This window comes from Suricata suricatta, chromosome 5, assembly GCF_006229205.1.
Source record: "Suricata suricatta isolate VVHF042 chromosome 5, meerkat_22Aug2017_6uvM2_HiC, whole genome shotgun sequence".
NCBI classification, from domain to species: domain Eukaryota; kingdom Metazoa; phylum Chordata; class Mammalia; order Carnivora; family Herpestidae; genus Suricata; species Suricata suricatta.
The window spans coordinates 143,220,660-143,234,981 of NC_043704.1; the positions used below are offsets into that span (position 1 = coordinate 143,220,660).

Consider the following 14,322-nt stretch of genomic DNA (forward strand, 5'->3'; position numbering starts at 1 on the left):
TGGATAGCATAGCTATGAAAGCTGACAGCCAGAAACCACTGCCTCGTTCCCTGGTGGTCCTCAGCTGAAGTGCTGGCATGACACCTGCCCAGTAAGTCAAACCCTAATAAAGGAGGTGGCTGGAGTGCCTGGGTGGCTCAGTTGGTTAAACCTCTGACTTCAGCTCAGGTCATGATCTTGAAGTTCGTGAGTTCACGCCCCACATCAGGATCTGTGCTGGCAGCTCAGAGCCTGGAGCCTGCTTCAGATTCTAAGTCTCCTTCTCTCTCTGCCTCAACATGTTCTCTGTCTGTCTGTCTGTCTGTCTGTCTCTCTCTCTCTCTCAGAAATAAACATTTAAAAATAATAATAAAGGAGGTGCTGTTCCAAAAAGTAAAGGACAAAGGAAGAAAGGAGGAAAGTGAGGAGAGGAAAAAGTAGGGGAAATGGGGGGCTGGAGGCCAGTCAGGAATGAGGAGAAAAGGTCAATGGAGGAAACCAGAGGGAACTACTCCAGAAAGCAGGAGGAGTTTTGTGTCAACCCAGGGATGCTGAGATTAATGAAATGGATGTACCTCACTTGGAACTGACTGCTCAGGAAAACCAACACCACATAAGTACAACATTCTATTTATCGTGGTTCTCACAGGGCACGTGAAAAGGGTACTTAGTCATTTCGTGGTTGAACAATACTCTATTATCAACATGAAACTAGCTTTAAACTATTAAAATAACTGCATTTACTCAAAGCATTTATAAGTATGGCAAAGCTATTTAAGCCAGTGGATATAATTTTGAATGGGATGATTATATTCATTATTTCACTTTTTTGTTGGGAATGGCAGTCGGATGCTGAATGCAGCAAAGCCAGGGACTACTTGAGATCTAGGGCACAGATCAATGTTCCAAAACGAAATGTTATTTTTCACTTATGGAACGCTAGCAACGTGGTCAGCATGGAACGTAAATTTAGATACCATTCATGACTAACCACTTTATAATTTAAATAGGCAGAAACAAGCCTTCCCAAGAGAGAAGGGCAGCTTCCAACCAGCAACAGGCAGAAGGGTATGATTGTCTTCCCATGGTGTTGTGTACACAAAGCCGACTTTGGTGTGTGTCTGCTAAGAGGACTTGAGAGGTCAGTGGTGTTCAGGCAGCCAGCGTCTTCCATCAGTCTGAATTATGACTCCCAAGTAAACTGGGAAAGAATAAAGCTTTTCATACATAGAGAGAATCTTTGCTAACTTTGTATGCAGTTACTAGAAATATCGACCCTACGATGTACAAGTATCCACTGGGGACAATCAAGGCTCTTGCCCGATGTCAAGGGGATTCCTGTAACATCTGCTTCCAGTTTCATTCTCCTCTGTCCTTCTAGCAGTCTTGGAAGAGAGGGCTGTAATACAGAGGCATTCTAGGTGGACTCAGAGTCACTTCTAGTTGGATAGTGTTTTTGCTTTGGTATTATCTGTGTGTGTGACACATGTTTAACATCAGTCGGTCTGTGTATATTTTGTCCATAGGAGGTTAGCACAATCCCCAATCTGGGAGGCTCAGAGTTCCTAAATCAACAAATAAAGGCCAAAGAAGTACTGAAGATTTGGACTGAGAATTTTAGCTCAATAATACTGAGTACCTATTATGGGCTATAGAAGGGAAAGAATCAGATGGGGTTCCCAGCCTAAGAATCTGTCTTGACAAAAGGCCAACACATCCATCATCTTATGTTGTGGGTGAGAAAGAAAAGGTAACTGAAATATGGTGAATATATAAGATGCATCAGACCTTGCTCACATTCAGTTGTACCATAATAGCATGAGGCATGCATTACTTTCCCCATGATACAGATGGTAAAACCTGAAGCTCAAGGGGAAAAGTCCTTTGTCCAAGGCACCCTACCAACCACTAGTGGGAAACCTATCATGCTCACTCAGTTTAAAAAGATTCCTCAAGACATCAGGAGTGAGGGGAGCGAGAGGGGTTGGGGGGAGGTAATGTCAAAAGAATGGACAAACCAGACAGGGAAGGGAAGGGAAGAGAAGGGAAGGGAAGGAAAAAACAGGACAGGACAGGACAGGGAAGGGAAGGGAAGGGAAGGGAAGGGAAGGGAAGGGAAGGGAAGGGAAGGAAAAGAAAAAAAGAAAAGAAACAAAACGAAATGAAACAAAACCTGAAGATGTTTGGAGAGCCAACAGCCCTGGAAAGAGCCTGACAAGATGACAAGATCCCACCATGAAAAGAAGCAAAAGGAAATGTCTGAGAATATGTCTCAGAGATCATATCTTCCAAAATTTTCACTGTGATTCTTAGTAAGAAACATGCATTATGCAACAATTCAGTATAAATAAATAGATAGATAGATGTTCAGTGTACATACTGAATATATACTGAATATCTGTATATTCACAATATATATAATTGGAAGCACAAATTCATGAAAGAATAGCTAGTGTTAGTCAAGTTTCCCCAGAGAAACGGCACTAATAGCATGCGAGTGTGAGTGTGAGTGTGAGTGTGTGTGTGTGTGTGTGTGTGTGTGTGTGTGTGTGTGAAATCTGCAGGGTAGGCCCAGGTGACATTGCAGTTTGAATCCCAAAACTGTCTGCTGGCAGAGTTCCCTCTTCTATAGAGGAAATCAGTCTTTTTCTGACGGTCTTCAACTGATTGGATAAGGCCAACCCAGTTATGGGGGATAATCCGCTTTGCTCAAAGCCTAATTATTTGATTGCTAATCTCATCTAAAAATACCTCCCTGGCAACATCCACTTTTGACCAGATGTCTGGGCACCATGTGCTAGCCAAGTTGACATATAAAACTACCATCATAGCTCCCTTAACTACTCTGGTAGATTTCTTTCAATTCTATTCCGCCCTTTTAAAATTCTGTTTAATGCTGGTTGCGAGCTACTGGATTGATTTAAGGGCTCATTCAGGAGATGCAACCTGAAAACCTGAAAAATACTAGCTTGGGCACCCATCCTAGACGTTCTTGTGCCACACTGCATGGCATGAGCAGGAAAAATGACCTTTTGCACTTGAGAGGCACAGTGCTGTGGAGTTTCCAGAAGCCCTAAGTGGAGTGGCAGAACATGTCCCCTGAGCCTGAGTGTAGCACAGATATAGTTTCAAACATTAATAGACTAGAAAAGCTCTTCTGTTCAGGAAGAAGGAAAGAACAAAGTGACCAGTGCAGACTAGACAGGAACAAGGAACCCCAGTGGACACAGCGTAAGTAGATGGTGACAGCAAGGACAGCATGACCAGATATCCCCCTGACAGCACAGCAGTGTCATCCTTCCCAGCTCAGACCATTCCATGGAAAGAATAGCATAGCTGAGCTGGCTGAGCCTTAGTCCTATCACCCAGTGGGACAAGAACTTGGTAGACACTGTTCAGTTATGTATTCCGCAGAAAAAGCTGCCCCAAACTAGGGGCTTGAAGCAACACCAATTATTTCACTTTTGCCCCATGCCTACCTTGGAGCGAGCTGGTCTCGGTGAAGTCGTTTGCATGTGTGTCTGTCATGTACTTGCAGGCACATGATGGCTGGAGCTGGAGTCATCAGAAGGCTGGCTCACTCATGCGGCTGGTCCCCAGGCTGGAGGACTTCCACAGTGGTGGCTGGTAGAGCTCGGGCTTCTGGGACCTCTGTCTCCACGTGGTCTCTGCAACACAGAAACTGGAGTGAGAGCGGCAGGCAGGAGCTGCGCTGCTTTTAGGACTGGGGCTCAGAAGTCACCCAGTAGCACTTCCACCAGACCTTGAGACAGTCACAGAAGTTGGCCTCGTGCCACAAGGAGGAGACAGAGACTCCACCTCTTGATGAAGGAAGAGTAAGTCCTGATACTGGATATGGAGCCAGAAACATCATGGTCGTCATTTTTAGCCAAAAAATTCTGTCCAAAAAAGTTCACTTGGAGGAAAAAGAAATATCAAACAAATCCATGCTGATGTACTGAAATGCACGTCTACCATAGTAATAAACACGTGAGGCTTATCCTCCATACGGAGGCTGAGGACCACTGATGCGGCCCAATGCTCTCATTCACAGTGGTGCTATAGATGCACTGATGCTAAGACACCGATGGGGTTAGTGCCTTGCACAGGATCCGACAGCCAGATAACAACAGAGCAAGACTGGATCCTAGACCTCTGGACCTCAGCTTAGTTCTCTCCCCAGTCTCTTCCCCACCATGTTTCCCGCTGACCTTCACATGCTCAGTTCCTGAGCAGAGCTAAGTAGGGAAGGACGTACGGAGTTCTTGCTCCTACATAAACAGTGAGAGTGGCAGGAGACGTCTCTGCCAGCAAGGGGCACACTGCATCCAACATGATAAAGAAGGCAACACCACAAGGTTTTCCAAATGAGAAGACGGCCAAGTTCCCTAGCGATGATGTCCTAAATGCAGGAGACCCCTTCCATCAGAAGAGAGGCCACATAAACAACTGTTAACGGTACTGGGGTATTCCGAGTTGAAATTACCTTTGCCTACTTTCTGAGCCAAGTTAAGAAGACCTTTTTCTGTTTAAACCCAAGACCAAAGCCCAAGCATTCATGGCTTTGGGCTAGAAACTTAAGTTTAAAATCCATTTGTTCTAGGACTTAAAAAAAAATGTGATTTTCTACTTGCTGGCAAAAAGAATGTCAAAGTTACTTCTTAAATACTTTTTGGAAGTTAAATCATTTCTGCTGAGGAAAAATGATGAGTCAATAGAAACTAAATCGTGATCAGATGGATTAAACTGTTCTCAATAAAACAGTTTTTTAAAGGAAGGGCAAAGTGTTAAGAAGAATGGGTTTCCAGTAGAGTTTATATTAACAATCATTACTTTTCTGTATTTAAGGCTTATCCAGCCTGTTGTTATGGAAATATAGGACATGGTCCCAAATGCAACAGGATAATTTTACTGCAAGATTAACCCGGAGGGCACTGAAAGCCCTAGTTAAAGGATAGCACTTTGGTATTCTGTTAAATACAAGAAAGTATACAGTATACAGGAAGGAATTTACATTAACACCTTATATTTCTAAAGCTTTGGCTCCAGTGGGGAAATCATTTATTGCCTCTCTCTTCTAGATGAACATTTGATTGAATAATAGGGCATCAGAGAATCAGGGCACATTCAAGCTGGGAAAGGTCTGAGAAGAGATTGTGTCCAAATGTCTCATTTTACAGACACTGCTTCTGAGGATCTAGAAGAGAAGGGACTCACTCAGTTACAGCTGGTGCTGAAGGACAAGAACCCGGAACTCCTGATTCCAAAGCCAATATACTGTCCACATTACCCCCCATTTAAATCTCACAGAAACATTTTAGTGAAAGCATGGACCATAGTTAGAAACCAGAGCCTGTCAGAGGAAAAAGGGATTTTCAGAGACATGTGCTCTCTGCCTCTCTACCATTAATCCCGCCTACCAGCAACAGTCTACTTTTTTTTTTTTGGAAGATCCCATCTCCCTCAGCTCAGCCCATGAAGTTATATAGAGTAGTCTACCACACATGACCAGGTTAAGTCAATCACACATTGCAATCACTTCTGCCATGACTGGTTCATGGATGGGCACATCAAGCAAACAGAACCAATGGGAAAGAATTGGATTCTTCTTCTTTTTCATCTTTTATTTTTACTTGGAGAAATATTTTATTCTGTTCCTCTTTCAACTTGAAAGGGAGAAAACATTAGGCTTGAAGCCATTACAGCCATCTTCCTACAACTTGGATATTGAGAATAAAGCCAGTATATCAGAAGGCAGAGAGCAAAGATGAGAGACGCCATATACAATAGACACTGTTTGAACCCTGAATCCAGTCATGTCTGAAACAAGTTCTAACCATGCGCCTTTTAGTTACAGGAGTCAGTAAAGTTCACTTCATCACTCAAGAAAGTAGTTAATTTGGAAGGTGATCTCAGGAAGCATCAGGAGAGGAGTGGAGAGAGGAAGTAAGGAAAGAAGGCGGCCAATAAAAAAAGGATGCTGTCTTAGAAGTTACGACTGTGGACGAAGCAGCTTAATTCTATGGTACACAGCATAGGGCCCGTCCCCTGCTCTCCCCAGAGTTATCCCGCCTAAGAATCAAGGGAGCTGGGGTATTTAGATGTCAATCCTCATAAGTCATTATTTGAGGAATATGGATTAGTTTGGGGGCACCTCTGGCACTTTGACACCTGTAGGCAGAGCAGGCTCAGGGGGGCAGAGAGAGCCTCAGGAAAGAGATTCAGGTGGTGTTTCTGCAAACTGGAAGTTGGTCTGGTAGATAAGGAAATAGAAGGGGACAAAGAAATATGAGTCGAGCCCTGAGGACTGTTTTATGCCCTACAGGCAAAACCACGGGACTGGATCCCGATATGACCACTTGGAATGCTGCCTGCTGGCCAGGAACACCCAGCTGGACTTTCCATTTGCAAGACACAAACAACTGTGCCAAGCCACTCAAGTCCGGGGATTGTGTGCTATGGCAGTTAGCTTACCGTGACTAATACAGGGAAAGCAGATATTTTTACAGCCAGCCATATTCATGGCTTAAATCCTGGGATCAGTGGATGACGGATGATGTAGCTAGATCACTACCTTGTTCATAAAAATCAGCGACATGCCAGGTGAAAAGCTCTGGAGGCTACAAAGATGTGACAGGCAGGCACCTAGAAGAAAGAGCCTCTGGTTCATACACCAGAGAAGCCCTGACTCAGAAATAGAGAGGGTTCCTGAGCTTTGGCCTCTGGCTGCAAAAGAAGCTTTTTCTCAGAGGGGAGAACATATCTGATTAAATCTTTAAGGCACACTGGCCTTTAGGTGTCACTGACCCAACTAAGATTGCAGAATGAATCTCCCCATGTGGTAGAAACTGGCACTGAATTTGTACTTAAGTTCTAAGCACAGCCACACAGGAAGGGCACCCTGTCATCAATGGCTCCTGCTCAGAAGGGAAGTCAGCCTTGTGGTTGCCACCCCTGTAGGGCCAATGATGACAAGGGTGTTGGGAACTCCAAGAAGAGGGGAATCAAATGGGGTTGATTATGGTCAAGGGTTACCTAACACCATGACAAGCCACCAGCCTTCACAATAAAGGACATGAACGTCTGGTGACTGCACAACACTTACCAAACATGGTACTGTAATCCCATTTGGTTCTCTGGCAGCCACAGAGTATCATCGCCCATGTTTTTCAGATGAGAACATTGAAGTTGGGGGAGGAGAAGTGCCAAGGTCGAGAGCCGGGGAGTAACTGAGCCACCAGACACCACAAACAACTTTTACCCGGTCAGATCACACTTCCTCCTTGAACTCACCTCTGCATGGTGCACAGGTGCCAGAAACAGAACGTCCTGGGAATCTGGGAAGTTGGCGAACTGAATAAAATCACATATTGATCTTCATTTTCTAGACACTCATCTAGACATTCTATTTCTATATCAAATTAATTTTATGGAGACAGATATCTAAATATTCTGTTCTAGTAACCCGTGTGCTCTGCACAGAGTAGGCATTGGAGTGTTTTCTTGAAGGAATAAATGAAAGCACCACCTGTACTTTGACAGATTTTTTTTTCCATTCTCGTATACAATTGGCAAGATTTCACAGTCTTAAGAGCTTTGCTTTTTCATCGCTGGCATAGCAGTCCACCCTTACCATCCCTGCCCTGCCCCAACAGTAATGGTTGCAACCAAATAGCCCATCTCAAAAATCTTTCCCAGCAGCTGCGATCTTCAGGACCTGATCTTCCCCTCCTCCACCGTGCAATCCCCTTCCTGTGTGGCAGCCTTCTCCCTGAGGGACACCACCCTGCCGATCAACCCCGTTCAAAATGACCAACATTTTGTCAAATTTTACAATTCATGGAGCAATTTCCCCCTAGGTTAAGTCATTTGATTCCCACAGCAACCAGAGAGGAAGGCAAGACAGGTATCATTAACTCCTATTTCAAGTGAACAAACCGAGGCTCAGATTGGCTCAGGATCATGCGACTAGCAGACAAATGAAGACCCACCCCACAGTCTTCTTTCTCAAAACCTCATGTTCCTTGCGGCAGACAATGCTGCATCTCCCTTCCTAAGGCCACCCAAGATAAAGGGCCAAGTGACCACCTACCAGCTCAGCCACCTGAAGCAGCAGTAATGGCGTGGCTCATAATGGGGAGCCACCTCAACACCCTCTTCTAGGGAACAAGACTGTCATGGAGGCAGTGAAGTGATGAGGGGGAGCGGGTGGCCAGAGCAGAGCCTGCGGGGACAGAGGCTGCACATACAAGTACTGCTGACCTTCCTCCGTTCCTCACGGTTACTTCTAGAGTCAGCGAGAAGCTCCAGGCTCTTTAACACATCAGAATCAGGCATGAGCGTGTTTGAAGCCCGCTCTGCTGCTTCTGTTACCTTCGGTAAAACGCTAACCTCTCTGAACCCCCAAAATGGGGAATAGAATATTAACATAGCATAGATTCAGCATCAGTTGAGGTGGGTAAAGTGTTTAGAATAAGACCTTAATAACAGAAGCGATCATCAATATTTATAACTAATTTAACTGTTTATGGACATAATAATATACAAACAATATATAATGATAAATACAAGTCAACTGAGTACCGTAAACAAGACATGAATAGGACAAGGAAACAACAAAGTGACCTAAGGAAGCTTGACAAATGGTCCCTCTTTGCATATCACCACAGGAGCATCTGGTATTGGTCCTATTTCATCCTGACGGAAATTTTTTGTGAATGAGCAGGAGGAGTCTTCACCCAGCATCATTCTTGTGTATGGAAGGAGCTGAGTGAAAGGGACACACGTCACAATGCACTGGCCAGCACCCTTCAGTCTCATTGCGACTACAAAACTGTGTTTGGGGACATCCTGGATTTGCTCTCTAATGAAGCAGCTCCAGCAAATCTTCAGGGTATGCTGGCTGCAAGGCTCAGAGAGAAGAATAGGAGTCTTGGGGCTTCTACGGTAAGGAGCCTTGTGATCCTGGGGAAAGTCAAGTCTGGGGTTTCAATGTAGGAGAGCATCTAGACCTATATTGCCCTGGGGAAGCCTGAGTTCTATTAAAAATTTAACCCTTCAAAGGACACTGATATGGGGCACCTGGGTGGCTCAGTAGGTTAAGCATCCAACTCTTGATTTTGGCTCAGGTCATGATCTCACAGTTCATGGGATCAAGCCCCACATCAGGCTCTGTGCTGTCAGAGCTCTGTGCTTGGGATTCTCTTTTTTCCTTTCTCTCTGAGCCTTCTCCCACTAACACTCTCTAACTCTCAAAGTAAATTAAAAAAACATACAAAGAAACAAAGGATGCTTCCAGTTTTCATCTAGCAGGCAGAGTCCTCAAGGTGGAGATGTTTCAGCATGAGGAACCAAAGTACTTAGAAGGACTATATAAAAAAGCAAATTTTGTGTCCAAGCTTGCTATACAAACTTAAGAAATTTGACTTTGACAGCTAAAAATTGGGTGGGAAAGCAAACCCTACTGGATTGGAAATTTTTTTATTTCATTTTGAGAAACTAAATAACCCTTGTAGAAGTATTCATTGTCTTAAATAAAATAATAGATACTGGGGCACCTGGGTGGCTCAGTTCGTTAAGCGTCTGACTTCTGCTCAGGTCATGATCTCACAGTTCATGGGTTCAAGCCCTGCATCATGTTCTGTGCTGACAGCTAAGAGCCTGGAGCCTGTTTCAGATTCTGTATCTCCCTCTCTCTCTGCCCCTCCCCCACTCATGCTCTTTCTCCATCTCAAAAATAAACTGTAAAAAAATTTAAAAATAAAATAGATACTAATTTCTATTTATAGAATTCAGGATTCTCTGAACTTGGAGACAAAAATGGAGAATGCACTGATGAATTCCATATATGCTGAGTGGCTTCTCTCTTCCTGATGCTGTGCTGCATTCTAAGAATAAATAATAAGATCTAAGTCATACCCTTAACAAGCTTGTGGTCTAGAGAGAGGAGACGGGCGTGCATTAAAGTTTGGCAAGTGCTAGGGGAAACCAGGGCAGAGTTTATTTTCCAAAACTTGTTGTAACCTCTCCTGTGTCACATATTCTTCTAGAACTTTTCATTCTCCCATCAAGAGGTAGAGACTAATTCTCCCGTCCTTAAATCTGATCAGGCTGGCGATTCCCTTCTAAGAGAATGCAGCAATAGTGACAGTGAAATTTCCAAAGCTAAGTCCCAAAAGGCAAGGTAGCCTCTGCCTTGCCTTCTGGAATACTCACTCTCAAGGCCTTCAGATGCCAGGTAAGCAGTCCGATGGCCCTGAGGATGTTGTGCTGAGAGAAAGCCCAAACAGCCCATGCGGAGAGACCATATGGAGAGGCTCTGAAGCCACATTAAAGGAGAGAGGCGCCTGGCAAGCTGACGCGTCCCCACACTCTGCCCTCCTCTGTTGTTCCAGCTGCAGTCACCATTTACCCACAACTCCATGAGGACCCCAAGCCTGAAGTGCTCAGCTGGAGCCTTTCCTGAATTCCTGACCCTCACAAGCCACATGGGATAAGAGGGTTGGTTGCTGTACACTGCCATGTTTTGCAGAGATTTGTTATGCAGAAATAGTACCTGGAATGCAGACCCCTTGAGGCAGAACCCTATTTGCTCTGTTCCCCAGCATTCACTCTGGGGATCACAACACCTGGCCCACAGTTAGAGTTTTAGAAATATCTGTTGAGTTTTCTTAAGTAGCAGTAAGTGTTCAGCACATCAGTAGCATAAAGGAAAAATGATTAATGGCATTGATGAAATGGGAAATGTTTCCCAGAGGAGGTGACAAGGCAAGTGAATCTCAAGGGATGAATCAGGCAAACAAGGGACAGGAAGACAATGTCAGGTAGAAGGGAGAGCAAAGGCTAAGACACAAAGGCATAGAATAGCTGGGTAGATTGAGGGAAGCATCAGTAACTTAGTAGGGCTGAAATAGGGCTGAAATGAAGGTAAAGGATGGGGAATGTGGGAGGGGAGGTAGTCAGGAACAGATCAGGAGATTACTGGTATGCTCAGTGGGTCTCAGATCATGAGTGAGCACCACCACACTCCCCCCCTCCCCCCACAAAGCAGAAGAGGCCACAGAGGCCTCTCCTCCACGTGCCTGTATTAGGTTTGTGGGTTTCTTCTCTTGACCTTCTGTCAGTGAGTGGGTGAGAACTCCGTGAGGTGATGTAGACACATTTCAAAGACCTTAAATGCTCCTCATTGAGCTATGTATAGAGTTCTTCTAGAAGGGGGCACAAATCTCTCCATCTTTTCCATCTCCAAGCATCTATAGGTCTCCTAGAGAAACTGCCCCCCTCACAGACACACAGGTAGGGAAAGAGGACTCAGGGATACACTGGTGTGTGAGCTCTTTGCTTTCTCCACAGTTTTCTGTATTTTTTCCCTCTAAGTCCAAAGGAGGTTTTGCATCCCCAGCTGTATTTCAAATGCATCGTTTGCATTCCTGGGCTTTAGGCTCTGAAATAGAAAGCCATAATTAACTCCTTTGTTGTCTGTGCTCTGCAGTGACACCCTTGAGACAGTGTAGCAGTCAGAACAGGCTATGCAGTGCTGTGGAAACAAGTATCCCAACACTTAGTCGCATAACACAACACACCTCCCTGTCTCACGCTACACGTGTGACCCGGAAGGTGCTCTGCGCATCTGGTCACTGTGGAACCATGGTGGACGGAAGCTGCTTCTCAACATGGGCTTCCCTGGCTGCCCTGTCAGGACGAAGAGGAAGTGTTGGACTGCGCACTAGCCTTCATAGCTTCTGCCCAGAAAATACATGTCACAACTGGGGCTGAGGAGCAAAGCTGCTCTAGAAGTTACAGGAAAACATCAAGGGAAAAAAGCCTTAGCTGTTGTCTTAGTCTACTCAGGCTGCCATAACGGAATGCCACAGACTAGGTGGACCAAACCACAGAATTTTATTTCTGCATGGCTGTGGACGTGAGAGGTCCCAGATCAAGGTGCCAACGCAATTGTCTTCTGATGAGGATTCTCTCCCTGGATTGTAGGCGGCCCACTTCTCATTGTGTCCTTATGTGACCACTTCTTTGTGCAGGTAAGGGGATGGGGGTGGGGAGACTGTGTCTAAAGCAGCCCAGACTTTGGTGTGTGTGTGTGTGTGTGTGTGTGTGTGGTCTCAAGCATCTCCATTTAAACCTAGGCTACGCTACAGTTGATGTGCAGCGATAGCAACGTTGGGGTACTTTTGCAAAGTAGCAGGTCTACCTCAGGAAAACCCAACTTAACTGAAATGATTCACATTAAAGCTTTTATCTCATCTGAAAGGAGCAAGAACAGGTTCAGTCCTGACCAACCAGGTAAAGAGATAGGGAGACAAAGAGTGATTCTTTCCCACCTGGCCTCATGGGCCATAGGCTCATTGGGAAAAATATTTTCTTCCTCTCCCTAAATTCCTGGTGACCCACAGCACAAGCTCTCTCCCGGAAGTGTTTCTCTGGGCTCCTCCTCACAAGAGGAGAGGTAACGTGTCCGGTTAGTGAGACAAGGAAGGCATCATTGGAGCTATGTGAGCTTTTGTGGGTCTCTCTCTGTCTCCCCACCCACCCTTCTCTCCATGCAGTTTGCCTTGTAGGAAGGACCCTGCAGGGAATTGTCTAAAGATGTCCAGGGCTTCTACCTACAACCAGGTGTCTAAGTTCAATTCAAAGGAGAAATTATGAGAAACTCAATGGGCTCCTTGTCTGCAACTTACACTCTGAATTTTAGCCCTACAACAATCCTGATATTCTTGACTTCTGGGTGAAAAACATCAATAGCCAACTCTTATCTAATGCTTAAGATATGTCAGACTCTGTTCCAAATGGTTTACATGCAGGAATTCATTTAATCACCATAAAAACCCTGCTAGGTAGAGGGTAGGCCTCACAAAAATGAGAATATGGTTACTAGTAAATATGGTTATGGTTACATGGCAAAAGGTAAATTAAGGCATTAAGGATATGAATCAGATTATCCCAGATTATCTGGGTGGGCTGGATGTGCGCATAAGGGTCCTTACAAAAGGAAGAAGGAAGCAGAAGACTTAGTTGCAGAGGAAAGCAAAATAAGAAAGCCTTCCTGGCTTTGAAAATGGAGGAAGGGACCAAGAGCCAAGGAGGACTGGAAGGACCAGGAGCTTTCCTCAGAAGCTGGAAAAGGCAAGAAAACAGATTCTCTCCTAGAGCTTCCAGAAAGGAACAGAGCCCCCACCAACGCTGATCTCAGGGAGGCCCAATTTCAGACTTCCGACTCACAGAACTATGGGCTAATCAATATGTGCTGTTTTTAACCACCGAGTTTGTGGTAACTTGTTACAGCAGCAATAGAAAATGAATACAAGGTGGGTACTATTATTAATCCCACTAACCCACTGATGAAACTGAAACAGGGAAATGCCAGGTAACCGGTCCCAGGTCACAGCCAGACCCCCTGCTGTGAGAGTCTGCCTTCTTGACCGCTGTGCATTCTTATTCTCCAATGCTTTCCTCAATTGGATTAGAAATGGATGGGAAGAGGGATGCAATTAATTATGACCTTTACAGGGGCACCTGGGTGGCTCATTTGGTTAAGTGTCCAGCTTTGGCTCAGGTCATGATCTCACTGTGAGTTTGAGCCCTACATCGGGCTCTGTGCTGACAGCTCAGAACCTGGAGCCTGCTTCAGATTCTGTGACTCCCTCTCTTAACCCCTCCCTGCCCTCTAAAATAAACAAACATTAATTACTGCCTTTACAGATCTCAGTGGGGAAAGATGGTAGCCAACATTCTGTAAGTATTTACAACTCTGGGCATTTGGCGAGCATTCTCTCATCTGATCCTAACAACCACCGTGTCATAGACACTCTCGTTATTCCCATTTAGTAGGTGAGAACATGGAGCTCTGCAGAGGTGAAGCAGCTCGCCCAATGTCATGAAATTAGTAAGCAATGGTAGCGCACACAGCAGTCTCAGGGACAAGACACGCCTGCACATATGTTGGGGACTCGAAGAATCCACCTTTATGAGACTTTGAAGACACACGCAGTCATGCCTCAAGCATTCAGGGAAGGTGATGTGTTCAGCTCTTCTGCACGGACATAGCCCTGTCCTGAGGTTGTGTACGGGTGGCTCTGTCTGCTCCTGTCACCAGGAGGCCAGGAGGACCGGGAAGACACAGGCATGTGGCTGCCCTGACTGGCCCTGTGATTCCACATGAGTTATCCCCAGAGATGTTCGGAAATATCTAGGGCACAGAGCTGAGACTTTGGGGCAAAAAAATGGGTGTAAAGATCAACAAAAAAGAGATAGCATCTGCTCTGTGACTCTGTCTCCATAGCTGGTAATTTCAGGAAATGGCAAATATACTGTAATCAGAGAGCTATTGCC

General features: G+C 45.2%; 1 protein-coding gene across 1 annotated transcript in view; it reads right to left on the reverse strand.

Annotated features, from left to right (window-relative positions):
• Positions 1 to 14,322, reverse strand: part of GADL1 (glutamate decarboxylase like 1) — a 276,305-nt gene that overhangs the window by 256,637 nt on the left and 5,346 nt on the right. The window contains exon 2 of the mRNA XM_029940382.1: positions 3,459 to 3,647. The gene's annotated coding sequence lies outside the window, so the exon portion shown is untranslated. The remainder of the gene's footprint in view (positions 1 to 3,458; positions 3,648 to 14,322) is intronic.